The following is a 15,671-nucleotide window of genomic DNA, read 5'->3' as shown; positions in this document are numbered from 1 at the left end:
GCTTTAGTTAAAAAAACTGTTCAACAAGAAGATTTTACTGCTTTTCTTTGCAAAGCCACTGCAGAATTAACCGGGTGATGTTCGAGCTGCGGACGCGTGTCCCGGGCTGTGCAGGCAGACCTGGAGATGGCAGTGCAGCCCTTCGGATGAAGAACCTCCATCCCAAACCCAGCTATGCTCAGCAAATCATTTAATATAATAATTTTTTAATCCTAGGCAGTGACTTGGCCAATTTTGGGGGGGTTATTTGGGATTGGTTTTTTGTATTTTTTTAAATTTATTTATTTCAATGAATTCTAGCTCTTTTTCATTTTCCTCAGGCAAAGCTTAATTTTCTGTGTTCCCAGACATTAAAAACACATCTGAGCTCTCCCCTCATCTCCTTTGGAAAGCCCTGAACTGCAGCAGCGTGCTGGCAGGAGGAATTAAACCATCCAAGCCTTTCCTTCATACCCACATTACATCTGCACATCCTTGTCCAAACAGACACGTTTCAAACCCATTAAATAAAGTTGTGTTTTTCATCGCACCCTTTTTGCCCCTTTTGTCAGCTTCCATATTCTCCGGGGCATATTTTGTAATTTTTATTTTATTTCTGAATTTGAAAATTGGGTCTTTCCAGTATGTTCCTGAGCAGGTGGGAGTTGTTTTCTCCTGTAACAGCATTTCTAGAGCCGTAACATAGTGTAGCTGATACCTGTGATGGATTTTCCCGGAGCATCTGGGATGGGGAAAAAGGAGCACTTGCCATCCAGGCCAGTAACGAACCACAGTCCCTAAATATTAAATTCCTAAACTTATGCACATCCTCATCAGTAAAACACAACAAGCCCCATCAGAGTGGCTGCAGCCAGACCTCAGTATTGACCTGGAAATAGCACGAGCACAGTGCCTCAGTTTCCCCACCTGGAAAATAAGGCTTGGTAATTACAGGTAATGGGATAAATGCATGCAGAAACACGCTGAACCCTCGGTGCAGATTGTCTGCAAGGGTAACAGCTAACATTATAAAACCATTATAAAAAAAAAATCCAATTTGGGGCTGCTTAGGAGAGGGCTGAGCTCTCACTGCTTCTGGGCTGGAGAGAGCTCTGGGCTTGCCCTGGGCTCTAATGCGCGCTTTTTTTTTTCCCCCAAGACAAAAAGCAAAGGGGAAAAGGCTTAAGAAAAAAAAAAAAAAAGTTGTCTTTTTTGCTGCTGGCCTCGGTGGAGAGGTTTAGGGTTGTTTTACGCTGTGAGAAACCCAGCCCCAGTGCTCCCAGCCACAGCCTGTCTGCAGCTCCTGTCAGGACTGACACTTTGCTTAACCTCTTTTCCTTCCCCGTGCAGAAATACGAGAAAATGGGAATGTTCAGCCACTTTTCTCTCCAAGAACTGAGATAAAATGGGATTTCAAGGTGTTTGCAAAGGGATTCCCTCTAACATCAGGCTGAAAGAGCAGAGTGATGACCCCAAAGAAGAGGTTCATAGCCCAAAGGAGAAACCTTCTGCGTCAGTAACCAAGCGTGAGGGACCGGCAGTACAGCTTCTTTTTGGACCCCAGATACAGAAGTCCACTGTGTGATCTCGAGCTCATAGGAACTGTGTGGGTGCTCCGAAATCACCTGCACCCAAGGAAATACCACACTGTGGATGGGATGGGACCCTGTTGCCTTTGCTTCGGCTCCAGCTGGAGCTGCCCTGGGGAAACACGTCCCTAAAGTCCCAGAGGGTGACCTGCCTCGACCCTCTGTCAAGCAACGTATTACTTATCCCCAACTGTGCCTCTCAAAAGAGATGGAGGAGTGGTGAAAAACAGCCACTCCACTGAGGTCAGCCCACCAAGGACAAGATTTAATGGCAGTCCTGAAGCTAAGCCTCCAGATCCCCTTAATTTCTCCCTCCCCTTCCCACAGCAGTCCCTGAGAGCCTGAGAGCAGGCAGTGAGGGCTTCCTGAAGAGGACTGTGTTTCAGGTTATATTATTTGCTGCCAAGGACTGAATTTTATCTTCTGATAGCTGGGATCTTTGGAGACAACAAGGTAATTCCTGCCCACCAGTTGCAGACTCCCTTTTCTCCTTGCTGGCAAAACAACCTCTGAGGAAGCCACCACCAGCATCAGGCTTTAGAGCTGGACAAGAAGATTGATCTGCAGAAGAAATGCAAAAAAATGAAGTACAGTAAAATTAAATAAATTTTCTCCAGTCTCTGGTTAGGCTTATTCTTGAAGTTGGTGTTGTAAACACAAAGCAACTGCTAGTGGAGTAGGCAAGAAGGAAAGGTGGCATCCTGCTCTCTCTGAAAGCCGTACAAACCCACCCGATGAAGCACAGAGCTGTGTGTAGCTCCAAGCCATCAGTCAAGAACGTGCTGTTGCTTTTGGGCCATCTGGTTGCCATCAGCCTCTTCAAGGTGCTGAACTGCCAGCGGCTCCTGGCCGGAGAAAATCGCTGCAGAGGATGAGGTGGCCCTGATGCTGCAGCCCTTCAGCTCGCTGTCACACACATCATCCCTTCAGCCAAGGCAATTTCTGGGCAGCACATCAGTGCCGGTGCCTGCAGCCCCTCTGCTGCCTTTTCACCCTCTGTGAGGATGGTGATGGAGGGGTTTGCTCTACTCACCCACTATGGGAATTCAGGCAGAGCTGGCTGGGAATAGCCAGGATGCCACAGAAGCAAGAGAAGAGGTCATGGACCCAGCTCCAATTCCTGGTCCATGGTTCGGGATGAAGTCAACTCCTGGCACATGGTTTGGGATGAAGGTGCTGAGCAGGCAACCAAGCAGCACCAGGAACAGAGTGTTGCTGGTTTGCACTGGGAAATGAAAGCTCGGGTCTTGCAGCCAGCTGGCCCCGAACATCTGGAGAGCCTCTCACCTGTGCCATGCCTTCTTCAAAAAGGGATCTGAAAACCATGTGAAATACAAGGAGGGAGCCAAAAAAAGTCCCTAATGTAGCACTTTCTGTTCCCTGCTTTGAAAGTGAGGGGTTCTGCCTTTCTTTGCGAAACCCCAGTGGTGAGCAATGTTCAGCATCAGCCTGAAGTTCCCCATACCTTGCTTTGAAAGTCATTGTATCACATGTGAGTCAAAAAATCTCCTGAATTAAAAGGCAAGAAGCAAAATCTGGGGAAGCTGAGCGCCTGTCTCTGTTGCGTTCATCTGCTGGAGCTTAGAAATGACATGCATGGATTTTTTTCCTGGCAAAACCACTAAAGAAAATACAATTTAAAAAATAAAATCTCCTTTGACTTGCAAAATCAGCCCTGTGCTTGGCAAAACAGAGATGCTTAATGAATTCCCTCTCCTCTGAAGTTTACTGGTTGGGGTAAACCTCCTCCTGGCTAATTACTAAAGTCAAATGAATTCATGCAATGCAGCCTTCTACAGTGCATGTTTATTCCAGCAAATAAGCCTCATCTAAACCAAAGGCAGCCTCCATCGAGGGAGTGGAGAGTAGCTTGGAGATGGAACTGATGCTGATCCGCTGGCGGTGGGGATCCAGCACTCCTGGTTCAGACAGGGAGCACTGGTGCGGGGAGTTCATTGGGGAGAGCAATTCTGCTTTCAATTAACTCCTTCGCTTAATTCAAATTAAATTCCCTATACAGAAAAGATTTAACTCTTCATGCACATTTTTCCTCCCATTGAATTTCAGTATTTTACCTAGCTATTAAGACACAAATATATACAAATATAGTAGAGGCACAGATGTGTACATATATATACACTGACGCAGAGTCACTCTTTGGGAGAGAATTGCAAATCGAATTGTCACAAGCACAGGTGGATGAGAAACCAATCCTGGCAGAAATATATGTTCCCTGAATAGAAAGTTTGGTTTATATTAAGCCATGAGAATTCCCCTGGCTTCGGTCTGCAAATGCCTTTTGCAGTTCCCATCCCTCTGACATTCTCGATTGCAACAAAACCCCCCAAAGTGAACATTTCCACGGGATGCGCAATTACCCTCCCACCCAGGGGACGGCGCTTCGACACTGCTGCAGTGAAGATTTTAATTCAGATTTTGACCGGTTTGGGATCAATCTCCCCCTTTTGCAGTTACCCCTGGGTTTCTGTCTAGTCCCTGTGGCAACACAGATGCTCCGTGATCCTGACATCCCTGTGCATCTCCTCCGTGCCCAGGAGCCAAACGTTTTTACCTCTTCTGGCTCTGCTTGGAGGGGGCTAAACACTAGACCCAGCACAGTCCCCACTGACAGCCTGACCTGAGTTGAACTCCAGCAAGAGCTAAAAATCTCCTTATCCACATCCTTAGGGCCGTATTTTGTTCTCTCTTACACTTGTATGGAGGTTAATCATATTACAGACAGCAGAGGTGCACCTATGCATGACCAGAATAAGGGATTTAGGCTTTAATTAAGGGGTGATGCATAGCAAGAGCCTCCAGCAGCCCGTGGGCTTTTTGTTATACTAATTAATTTGACTGCTTTGGGGCTCTACTGTAAACCCCCAAGACCTGGCCATAAAAAATACAGGCTGTAAATCAGAGATCCCATCACCCAGCACCTTCTGCTTTATTTCAAAGCTCTGCTTTGCATCGCGTTGCCCTCCTGCCTTCCCACCAGAGCTGTGTGGGGTGTTTGAACTCAGACCTCTCCAGCTCCAGAAACCTTAACAAGCCACAATTTTCCTAAAAAGTTTGGGGGTTTTTGTCGGGTTTTTTTTGTTTTGTTTTGTTTTGTTTTTTCAACGTGATATCCTCATGTTACAACCAGCTCTAAGTGGGCAGCACATGAATTTCCCAAGAGCTACCCCCAGTGCAGAGTTTACCTTACAGGGAAAACTGTAAGGATCAGCACTGCTCCCCAATCCTGCTCCCCCAGGAATGAAAAAGCCATTCAGAAAGGGTTTTGGGGGGGGGAGGTTTGGTTCATTTTATGTTGTTAGAAAGGTGGAATCAAAACTGTCCTGAGATGTCCATCACTGGACATATGAAACCCTGGATGCAAAGGTATCTCTTTGGTGGGATTTGGGTTGGTGTTCAAATGATTTTAGGGCCTCCAAGGTGCAGGTTGAGATGTCCAAGCATAATTTACTCAGATGTGATGTAACAAGCAGTTGGATGCTGAGAGGGGAAATGCTCAGCGCCCCACTCCTGCCATCATCCCTATGGCCATCGTTGTCAGTTTGGAGACCCTTCCATGGACCAAAACCTGTAGCAAACCCTCCAGGTATCTGTATTCCCCTTTTCTACATCATATCCAGAAACTTTGCTCCTTAAAAGCCTGTTTTTTCACTCCCATTTGTTTGCAGGGGAAGTTTTGCTCTTGTTTCCATGCAATACACTTGGAGGAAGAAACAACCCAGACGGGGCTGCAGATGCAGACAGAGAACATGGTATTACCTTGGGGGAAAAAAAAATCACCTTTGAGCCCTTCACCTTTGAGCGAGAAAGAACCAAAAGAGGCTAAAGACAGGCCTAAGGAACGGTGCAGGGCATCAGGGTGGTACTTCAACCCCTTGAGTGGGGAAAAGCTCTGAATTTTCCGTATTTCACTCTCCTTTGGCTTAGGGCTAAGAGCAACCCCTTACTCTGTGAGGACAACTCCATGCCAAGCACCCCATGCAAAACCCTCCCACAAGTGGGTATTAATCCTGGCTTAAATAAAGTGTAATTTCCCTGCTTGTTATTTGTAACATCGTACATGGTCAGACAAAAAAACTTAGGGATACAAAAAAAGAAATCATATGGAAGCAATTAGCAGCAACTTCATTCAAAAAAACATTAAGGTGCTTGTAGCATTAAGGCTCAAGTGATCTGTACTCTGGGACCATAATTCACCGACACTTAATAGCATTTACCCTGCAGATGTGCATTTTATGCAGAAATATCAGCTTACCACTTTGAAAAATTAACCTATTGAAGGCTGTCAAGCCGTGGACATGCTCTGGGGAGTATTAGATGTTGGACTTTTACCTACAGGCTGAGGGAGAGATGGGTTAATTGGGGAATGGGGGTATTTTAATGCAGTGGCAAAAGGAGGAGGTTGGACCCTTTGTCTTATGAGAAAGGAAATTTCCCTTGTTGTAAAATTCACAGTGATTTGGGCAGGTATTGGAGAAGGCAAAAGTTTTCCAGTCTCAAGAAAGGGGGAAAGGAAGATTTGGAGGGTAGAGGATGTGATGACTCCAGGGAGATGCTCTCCAGACAGCACCTCTGCTTATAGGACACCACGCACAGCAAGAGCAGCCTTAAATATTAGCACAGTTTGAAAGAGTTTGGTGATTTCAATGAAAAAATGGCATTTTGCTCCACAAAACGCAGCTTTGTCAGTTTTGGTCTTTTTTACCCTGCAGGGCTGCAATAAATGCTGGACTTTCTTATGGGGCAGTAACTGTAATTTCCAATCCAGTTTAGCACAGAGCGTTGGGCTGCTTCTTCGGAGAGGCATGCATTCAGATTTATTCTGTGAAACATTATTTGGGGATAAATTATTACCTGCCATTTGAGGATGAAAGAGGTGGGGATGCTCCAAGCCTCCTGTGGAGACCGGCAGGACCCATCGAGGGCTGCAACAGCAGTCAAGCCCCAGCTGAGAAATTTTGGATGCTGCCCAAATGGAGAGGCAGGATGAGGCCAAAGAATCTTCACTGTCCCTCAGACTGCAGGAGGCAATGATGAGGCAATAAATAGGAAAGAAAAGGAGTGATTTAGCTCATCAGCTCAATGATACCATAATGGAGGATTATTTTTCCACCCTAATTTAACTTGTCCAAGCTAAGAAAGAAACTGCTCCCATTGCCATCCATGGGGAGACCAGGCTTTCTGGGGGAGCAATTTGGGGGGGAATGGCAGGGCTGGACCCTGACCCCTTTCCTTGAGGCCACCCTTCTGATGGTGACTGTGTCAACTGACACCAGGGGCAGATCCGGCCCTTGGCATGCCAAACCCTTAGCATCAGGATATTTTTCCACTCCACACCCTGACTCCGGGCTTTGGGAATGAAAAGTTTCCAGCACCACTCCCTGCTTGTGCAGAGGGTATCACAAAGAGAAAAAACGCTCATAAAATGGATTTGAGGGGTCCTGTAATTGCCAGTATTAAATTTAGGGGATGTTTCCTGTCATTTCCTGGTGGAGAGATCCAGCTCCAGGATTGCAGCAGGACACACGAGATCCAGCATTGGCCCAAGGCAAGGACCTCGCCATGCCCTGGGCTTTCCCACTGCAGAACGGGGAAAATAACATTTACCAGACCCCAGCTTGCACCTGTCTCCTCTTTTTAGGGTGAAAACCTTATTTTTTCTAATGCATATGTCTATGTAAATGCACTTACTTTACTTGGCACAGCCATGCCATCATCTCTGCTGAAGCCAGTAGGAAACAGCCCTATAAATAAACTCGTACCTCCGCCCAAGAGGTCCCTTTCCCTACAACGGTCCCAAAGCCCTGGCAAACAAAACTATGTTTCACCATCAACCTGATATTAAGTCACAGCAAATTCTCATCCCTCTGGGTCACCTGGGGCTCATTTGAGCTTTTTTTTTCCTCCCCCCTCTGCCAGCCAGCCCTGTCAGGGATGTTTTAGTGAAAATGCAAAGCATCTCCATATTTTTGCTGTAGGTATGTGTTTTCCAGATACAGCTTTGAGAAAAAAGCATGATGCATATATAAACCTCCCCACCCCGAGTCATCATAAACCTTCGGCATTGTCAGAATCAAAGGGTTTTGCAGGGCAGATAGTTCACAGGCGGCCCGCAGAGTGTCAGTTCACTTTTCATAGGGGAAAAAAAAAAAAAACCAGGAGGGAAAAAAAGAACAGAAAGTAAAAAAAGAAAGAAAAAATAGAAAAAATAGGAAGAAAAATGAAAAAAAAAAAAAAAAGAAGAAAAAAGAAAAAAATTGAAGGGAAAAAAAAGGCTCTCACAATCCTGGCATTGAGTTAGAAAAGCAAAACCCAAGGTCTCTCCATTAACGCATTTCAATTACTGAGGTGAACGCTGCTCTCACGCACCGCAGGGACTCAGGGTTATTTATTCAGCCTCATAGATCATGGGCTTTTCTTAGCGGGAGTTAGGAGCGGGATCTTGTCTTCACCATCTCTTTGAAGAACAATAAGGTAGAACGTGATGGGGGGGTGTGTAAAAAGGCCCTTTTTTTGAAGGGCACGTATTTAATCTTATCAGAGGCAGGCAGGACAATAACAGGAAAGGGTAGGGAGGCCTCGCCAGGGGATGAGGAGGGAAGGGCAGAGAGTAATGAGGGGTTAAAAGCAAAATTCAGCCATGCCCCTGGGGACACATCTAATCAGAGGTCTGGCCGCTGGGCTGATATTTAACCTGGCAAAACACCATTCGGAGCCGCACAATGAAAAAGCCGGTTGTGCGCAGACAGGTTAGTAATGAGGAAGGCAGGCGAGAGGATGAAAGGCTGTTTCCCCTCCTCACGGGCTTGAAAATTCACCCATTTCCAGCAAAACGTGAGCTATGTTATGTCGGCTCAAGGGAATGGTGAAAAGGGATGGGTCCAGCTCCTCCTGTGGTCCTTCTTTGCCCATCATTTGGAAACTGGGATGATGGTTGCCCAAAGCAGAGGGGAATCGCTTTTGACTACCAGATCCATCCTCCCTTTCTGCCAGAGCATGGATAAATCTCTGCCCTCCTTTCCTCGGCCAGGATCTGACCAACGATTTTTCCTGGCAGCCTTAGGAAAATCATAAAGATGCTTTTGGACAATGCCGAAGTTGTTCTTTTTTTCCCCTGGAATGACACTTTCCTTCTCTGAAACTGCACAGAAAAGGGAATTTTGCATCAGCAGCATCTTCTATCCAGAGCTGGTTGCGCCCAGATGCTGAATAATTGATGTGACAAATCTTGCAGCGTGTTTCAAAAAGATTATTCAACAGTTTTCTCCCCTTTAATCCATGCCTTCACCACTGCAAGGATCAGGAACCACTTGAAAATATCACCAGGCAGAGGGCTGAAAATGGAGAAAGAAATGGTTCTTCATTAAAAAAGCACTGAAAGCTCCTGAGGCAGAGAAGCTGCAGACACTGAAGGCATCATCAGCACAGCCTGGCCCTTGCATCTCTGCTATGCCCTATTGCCTAGCTAAAGTCCTTGGGCTGTGGAGTGTAGCATTTCTTCAGATTATTTGATACTTTTACCCCCCAAAAGTGAAATCTTGATATTTCAAAGCTTACTTCTGTATTTAGCACTTAATAAATACCTGCCACTGCTTTACCCCCAGGCACAGGGACGTCTTTACCTGATGTTTTGTGTGATCACTTTAACCAGCAACTGTTGTAACACTAAATATAAAAGAGCTTTGGAAATCAGATTTTGTATCTCCCTGGCCCCTCTCAAATAACAGTAGTCCATTAGCTTGTCACAATATCTTGCTTTATTGGCAGCATCTTTTAATTACATAGCAATAGGCATCTCACTGGCGGGATCTCAGCAAACCTAGATCAGGGTTTCTTCATGAATATTTTACTGGCATTTTTATTGCACATGTCAGAAAACTCAAGAAGAGATGGAAGGAAAACAAGTGATTAAAGACTTTGGAAATGAAAGAGGGAAGGCGAGGAGAGAAAAAAATTAAGTTTATGAAGATAATTAAAAGGAAAGCAACATAACGAAAACTCCTGGGGTACAGATGCGCGGGACAGCAAGCTAAGAGCAACGTGGCATTAAATGCGATTCATGTAAAGGAATAAAACCCCATGACTTGGGATTATTTGGGAAGTGAGGCTGCTGGCAGCAATTCAGTCCCCAGGGAAGGCTGGCAGGACAGATGTAGGGTCTAGGCAATCTAGTCAGTGGGCAAAATTTAGCCAAAAGTCAGAGGTGTGATGCTCATGGTGCAAGGAGCACACTCTGCCCAAGACATCGTGGGACTGGAGCTCATTCACAAATACTTTTCTTAATTATTTAGGCTTGACAAGCAGCACTTAAGCCTCAGCTGTGCATGATTCAGAGGAGAGACTTATTCCTCCCTTATTTCCAAGGCTCACCCCAAGCTGCTGAATTTTGCAAGGAAAACAGCTTCTCTGCCTCTCCTAGCAAAGCTTTTCTGTTTTGCATTGATAAATATTCATTGGCCAAGAGACAAGAGCCAGCAAGAAGGAAAGGCTGGGGCTGCAGCGGGCAAAGAGCTTTGAACCGCCACTCCAATATCGACTACTGGTTAAAGTAAAGATAATAATAGAGGCTGTCTCCTCCCAATATCTTGCAAAGTCCCTATATGAAACTGTGATAAAGCTGTGCTACTCCGTTCCGCCGTTGATAAAGAAGGACTGTGCTTTCTTCTCAATGCTCCAAGGCTAAAATAACTGCATGTGCCTCAGCTTGCAGTGATCTGGGCCGCATAATTACCTCGATCTTTTTTTCCCCACCTCAGTCACGAGGTCCTGGGAGTTTGCCTTCTTCAAAGGTGATGATCTCCAGGCAATTTTACAGCCTAGAAGCACAGGGATAAGATGTAGCTTTGTCATCCAAGCCAGGGAGAAAGTGTCATGCTTAATGAAGCCTTGTTGATCTAGTCTAGAGTCGAAATGTTTTGCAGGTGCTTGTTGCGGAGAAGAGGACAGATAATGAATAAAACATGTTTGTACTTTAGTCTCCAGTAAATGTGACAAACTCAAATCTTATGGCTGGGGAGGAATGATATGAAATATGAGTTGGAGCTCATCTGAAAAGCTCATAACTAATCCAAGATGTTGCGCTGTGTCGTCTTGCTGCTACGGGGTATGCGCTGAGCCAGGTTTATAAGGGACCGGGGAAATAGAGAGGGGGCTGGAGTTATCTTTAAAAAGACAGCAGGATGTGACCTCTGGCCACTGATGATATAATTCTGCGCATTAAAGAGAGGGTTGTCTTCGTCCATTTGCTTGAAGACTGATCTGACCCTGTTGTTTTCGAGTCCAAAGGAGAAGCCAAAAAGGGAAAAAACATTTTAGACGCCAAAGTTTATTACATTAAAATGCACATGCTAAAAAGCCTCCAGAGCCCGTCAGGATTATTAGCACTCTGAGGTCAGCAGTTGCGATGAGCAGCCAACAACTAAAGGATCATTTTAGGAGCAGTGATTCTCCACTGTTTATTCCTGCGTGGGTCCCCCGGCACCCTGCTGATGTACCCCAGCTTGTGGCTGCTGAATTGTCTCAAGCTTGGCCTTTCCACCCTTTCTGAGGACAAAGACATGATTTTCTATAGGAAGTTAACTTTTTTTCCTCCTCGCGCTCACTGGACTGTCTGAGGACTAGAGGTTGAACTGAATCCACATGGAAAAATAACCTGGGAATGAGACCAGCCCAGTGGCTTCGGCACTGGGGTGCACAGGGTGCAATGGGGCCGTCTGCTCCCTGCCCCACACTCAGCCCATTGAGTCACCCTGGCTTCACTCCAGCCCAAGGAGGAACAGAAATAGCTTAAAGTCTGTGCTCTGAACACCCGCATTAGTCAATTAATTCTTTTCTGATCCATTTTCACTATGCCTGCACTTCCTTTTACATCATTATTCTTAATTAAAGATCCAAATATTCCCCCAGAATACACCTACGCTTGGTCTAAATTAAGCGAAGAAGGGGTTAGCTACGTGCTCCAGGTCAGTGCTGAGTTCAGTTCCTGGAGGTCCTCCTCTCTTCTTGTTTTATTTTTTTCTTTCCACAATCTCTTCCTCTCACTTTCTGAACCTGACCCAATCCATACACATTGTGACTGGAAAAAAATAAAAACAATTAGGTGTGCCATTGCAAATTAAATATAGCTTAAAGTAGAAGTTTGGGAGAAAGTGCTGACTTTGTAACACAAGGGACTGTGTCTCCAGGTGCTTCCAAACAGCACGCTCATTTATTTTCCAATTAATTAGAATTTTTTGTAGTCTATATTCAAGAGGATTCTCCCTGTTACGAACTACACAGCTGAGACCATGAGAAAGCAGAGCACCCCATATCTCAGCTCAGCAAGCCACGAGCTTCCATCCAGAGACAGCTCCTGGGATCCAGCCTAGAGCTCCAGGATAAAATAGTACAAAATCATCAAAAAGTATGATAGTCCCAGGTCCAGGTCCTAGCTTGCAAAATCTTGTGGGTTTGGGAGTGAAAAATACAATGTATTGCTTTATGAACATCCTGAAATTAATCCTCCCTTTTTACTTTCAACCTTCACTTTATTCCTTGTGGGATGCTCCCCAGCCTTCCACACCTTGTTGATCATTTTATGTTTTTCATGTTTAATATTACCATCTCCTGGGATCTGCTCCGAGCATTTCAGCCCTGCAGGATCTCACCACTAACCTCAGGTATTGTTTTACGCAAGCCCAGGTCTCTGCTCCAAAACCTTTTCCCTTCATTTCTGTCTGCAGGTTCTCTGTATTCTTTAACCCAGATGGCTTTGCCCTGTCAAAAACATTAACTGTCATAACTACTAAAGGCAGCTGCTCAACTGCTTGGGTTTGGACCTGTTCCTCTTTCCAAGAGGAAAGAATGAAACAGTGCACGGGCTTTCAAATCCACCATGGTTTGCCAAAAATATTTTAGCACCAAACACGTGCTTTGCACAAGACTTTGCTATCTGCCAGAGAATCGTTTTGGCAAGTATTTTTCTTTTTTTTTTTAAAAAAAGACTTAAAATCCAAGAAAAACTGTATTTTTTTCTATCGTAGATCATGCTGATTCCTATCCTGAGGTCAGATGCGTATTAAACAAAATGTATAGATGGTCATGTAAAACCACAACCTCCCTTTGAAATCTATAAGCCACCTGTAGAGCAGAAAGACAGGACGTTAGCACAGCCCTCAGCGATGCTTAGTGAGCTGTAGAAGGTTGCTCAAGGGAACAAGGCAGGACAGGCAGGAATTTACCTGCGCAGGTGGATTTTTGGCCCATTTGAGATCCCAGGAGGCAGCTTTGATTGACAGGTTTGTTTGGATCTACCCTTGCTTCACTGCTGCACCATCACAGGCTGCAGGTAGATGGCTCTGCCATCCATCCATCCATCCATCCATCCATCCATCCATCCATCCATCCACCCACCCATACATCTCAAAACCCTTTTCCTTTTTGTTTTCTCAGGTGTTCAAAGAGGTGGTTTATTTCTGAGGATGGTGGTGAGTAGCATGTCTCTTCAGGTGCAGTTACAACCCCAGGAAATGGGAATTACACACACAGATGTGAGATAGATATATATATAACTTAATGAATTCATGGTGTGCACACATATGGGTGTGTTTTATGGCTCATTTCCCAGTTCTCCTAGCCCAAAGGCTAAAGCATAAGTCCTCAAAACCTCAACTCAGCAGGTATTGTTGGGAATTGAATCATTAGAATCCCATTTTTGGGAGTTTGGTAACTCTTAGAACCAAGACATGGAGTGGCTGAAGCTTTGCACAAGTTGGTGGAGTCATAACCACCCCTGCAGAGACTGAACTGCCAAGGGCTCAACTGTTAATCCCAAATGCATGCAGGGAAAGTTTTTTCACCACATCCTTCCACGTGCCCTATGAAGTCCCCAAGTCTGTTTGAAAGTTAATTCAGTGGCAGCTTAGAGAATTGAAGATCCATGAGCCAGCTGATGTCTTCTTCCCCTCCTTGTGCACCCTCCAGGACATGCCAACACTTCCAGTCTGATGAAATGGGATAATCCCATCCTTTGGGTCTCACCAAGGAAGGGAAGAGATGGTTATGAAGCAAGAGGTGGATTCCCCTTTGTTTGTTATTGCTATTTTCTGCAAATTTTATTTATTTGGCTATTTTGGCAAGGCCCCAGATGGGGGATGATTTGCTGGAAGAAACGATGCCAAAATGCATGTTGCATCAATGGGCGCAGCCTCTCTTTCCAGGGGCTCTCTCTGATTTGAGTCAATTTTCCTGCCGTGAAAGCCAAACTCGAGCAAGCAGAGTTCAGAAAAGCATTTAAGAGAGTCACGGGTGAAAGAGTTGGAAAACGCTTTAATTGGCTTTTGAAATTGCCTTTAAATTGCCATCGAGCGATCTTCTCCAAGGCATCTTTCCCATTAGCCAAATTCATTAGAAAATTAACCTCTGCACCCCCACTAGCTTTTCACCCTTGCCCCTTTCCTCCCTTTCCTATGCTCAGCCCCTGTTGAAATTAGAAAAGAAAAATGAGGAAGGCAGGAAGGAAGGAAGGAAAAAGAGTAAGGAAGAAATTAAATCTTCAAAAAGATAGGGTTGACTTAAAATCTGAGCAATTAATCCATCCCCATAGCCATCTTCGTGATATTTTTATATCCCTGAGCCCTTGTTGATGTCTGTTGCTCTCTGACTGCATTTCCTTGACTTCATGGTACTTCTTTCCATCAGTTATGGCCCAAAGACCTGGAGAAGTTTCTTACACTGCTCAAGGAGATATTTGGGGTAAACTGAGAAGTTTCTGTGTTTCAGCACAGCTTGCCAAGTTTTTTCCATGTTTTTGTTTTCTTGTTATTTTTCTTCATAGCTTCACATGCATGAAACTGTCACTCAAAGAGGTTTGCATCCTTTCCCCATCTCTGGCCATTGCTGCAGTCCAAGAGCTGAAAGCATCTCCTTTACTTTTCAAACATCTTGGTGAAACCAAACTTTTCTTCCTCTCCCAGAGTCTATGGAGAGTCAACAGAGCATCCACTGGGAACAACACCCTGGTGGTGAGGAGAAGCTTCACAAGCTTATGGAAGATGTCAGCAAGAGGTCAAACTCAGGTGTCTTTTGAGGTTTCTGCATCAAAGTGATTTTGCTGAGTCCTTCCAGGAAAACAACTCTGCCTGTACACCAATGATGCCAGGCAGAGCCTCACTGCGCTGAAGCCTTTATGGTTTCCTACAGCATCCTGGGCTCAATTTTCATAGGGTATTTTCCTTCAAAGAAAAAAGAAAAACCAGAGAGATCTTCAGTTTTTGACAAAATCTCCACTGATGACAAGGGCAACTAATTTGCCTGGAAATAACTGTTATTTCTTAAGTTGTGGAATCAAGAGAGATTTTTTTGAGAAAAAATTCCCTTTCTCCCTGACATGCCAGGTCCTACAGCAGCTGCTGAGGATACAGAGAAGGTGCTCAAGGACAGGAATTAAGCAACTATTCCAAATGAGTAAGGAAGGTGCTGATAGAAAACAATAAAGACAAAGCAAGTCAGAAGTGGGTCAGGGCAAGAAGTAGTTTCTCTCCCCGGTAACAAATGTGTCTGGCTTGCTTCCCTGATGAGCTCATGTATCTGACAATATCCTTGTTTTAATGTTTTGCAGACCTCAGGTATATTATCATACCCTGAGCCTGAACCCTCCAGGGAAACCACACTGAGGAGGGAGGTGGGGAGCATCCATGCCGTGGTGGGATGCTCACAGCAGGGGGCTAGGGGTGCTGTGGTGGAGGGATTGGGATACCCATGGTGTTGGGATGGAGGAGATGCCCATGGTGGTAGGATGGAGATGCCCACGGCAGTGGGATGAGCACAGCCAGTGGGCCATGGACCAAGAGGTGGCGCTGACAGACTGCCGTCCAGCAAAAATCAGATTATGAGCTACGGCAGCAAAGGAAAGCAGGCACATACCCAGGGCAGACGTATTTTTATCTCTTATCTCCGTGCGCTCAGGCTGGACAAGGCATTCTCAGGCACTAATCTTGTGTCTGTCCTGCGCAGAGTCCCTGAGGAAGCAGGGCTGCTGCTGCGGTCAGGAGTAACACATGGCATGTGGCACTCGTCTTCCAGGTCTGAAGGCCACAGTCAATGGCA

Source organism: Athene noctua, chromosome 26 (assembly GCF_965140245.1).
Source record: "Athene noctua chromosome 26, bAthNoc1.hap1.1, whole genome shotgun sequence".
Taxonomy (NCBI): Eukaryota; Metazoa; Chordata; class Aves; order Strigiformes; family Strigidae; genus Athene; species Athene noctua.
Note: the sequence above shows the minus strand (reverse complement) of the source record.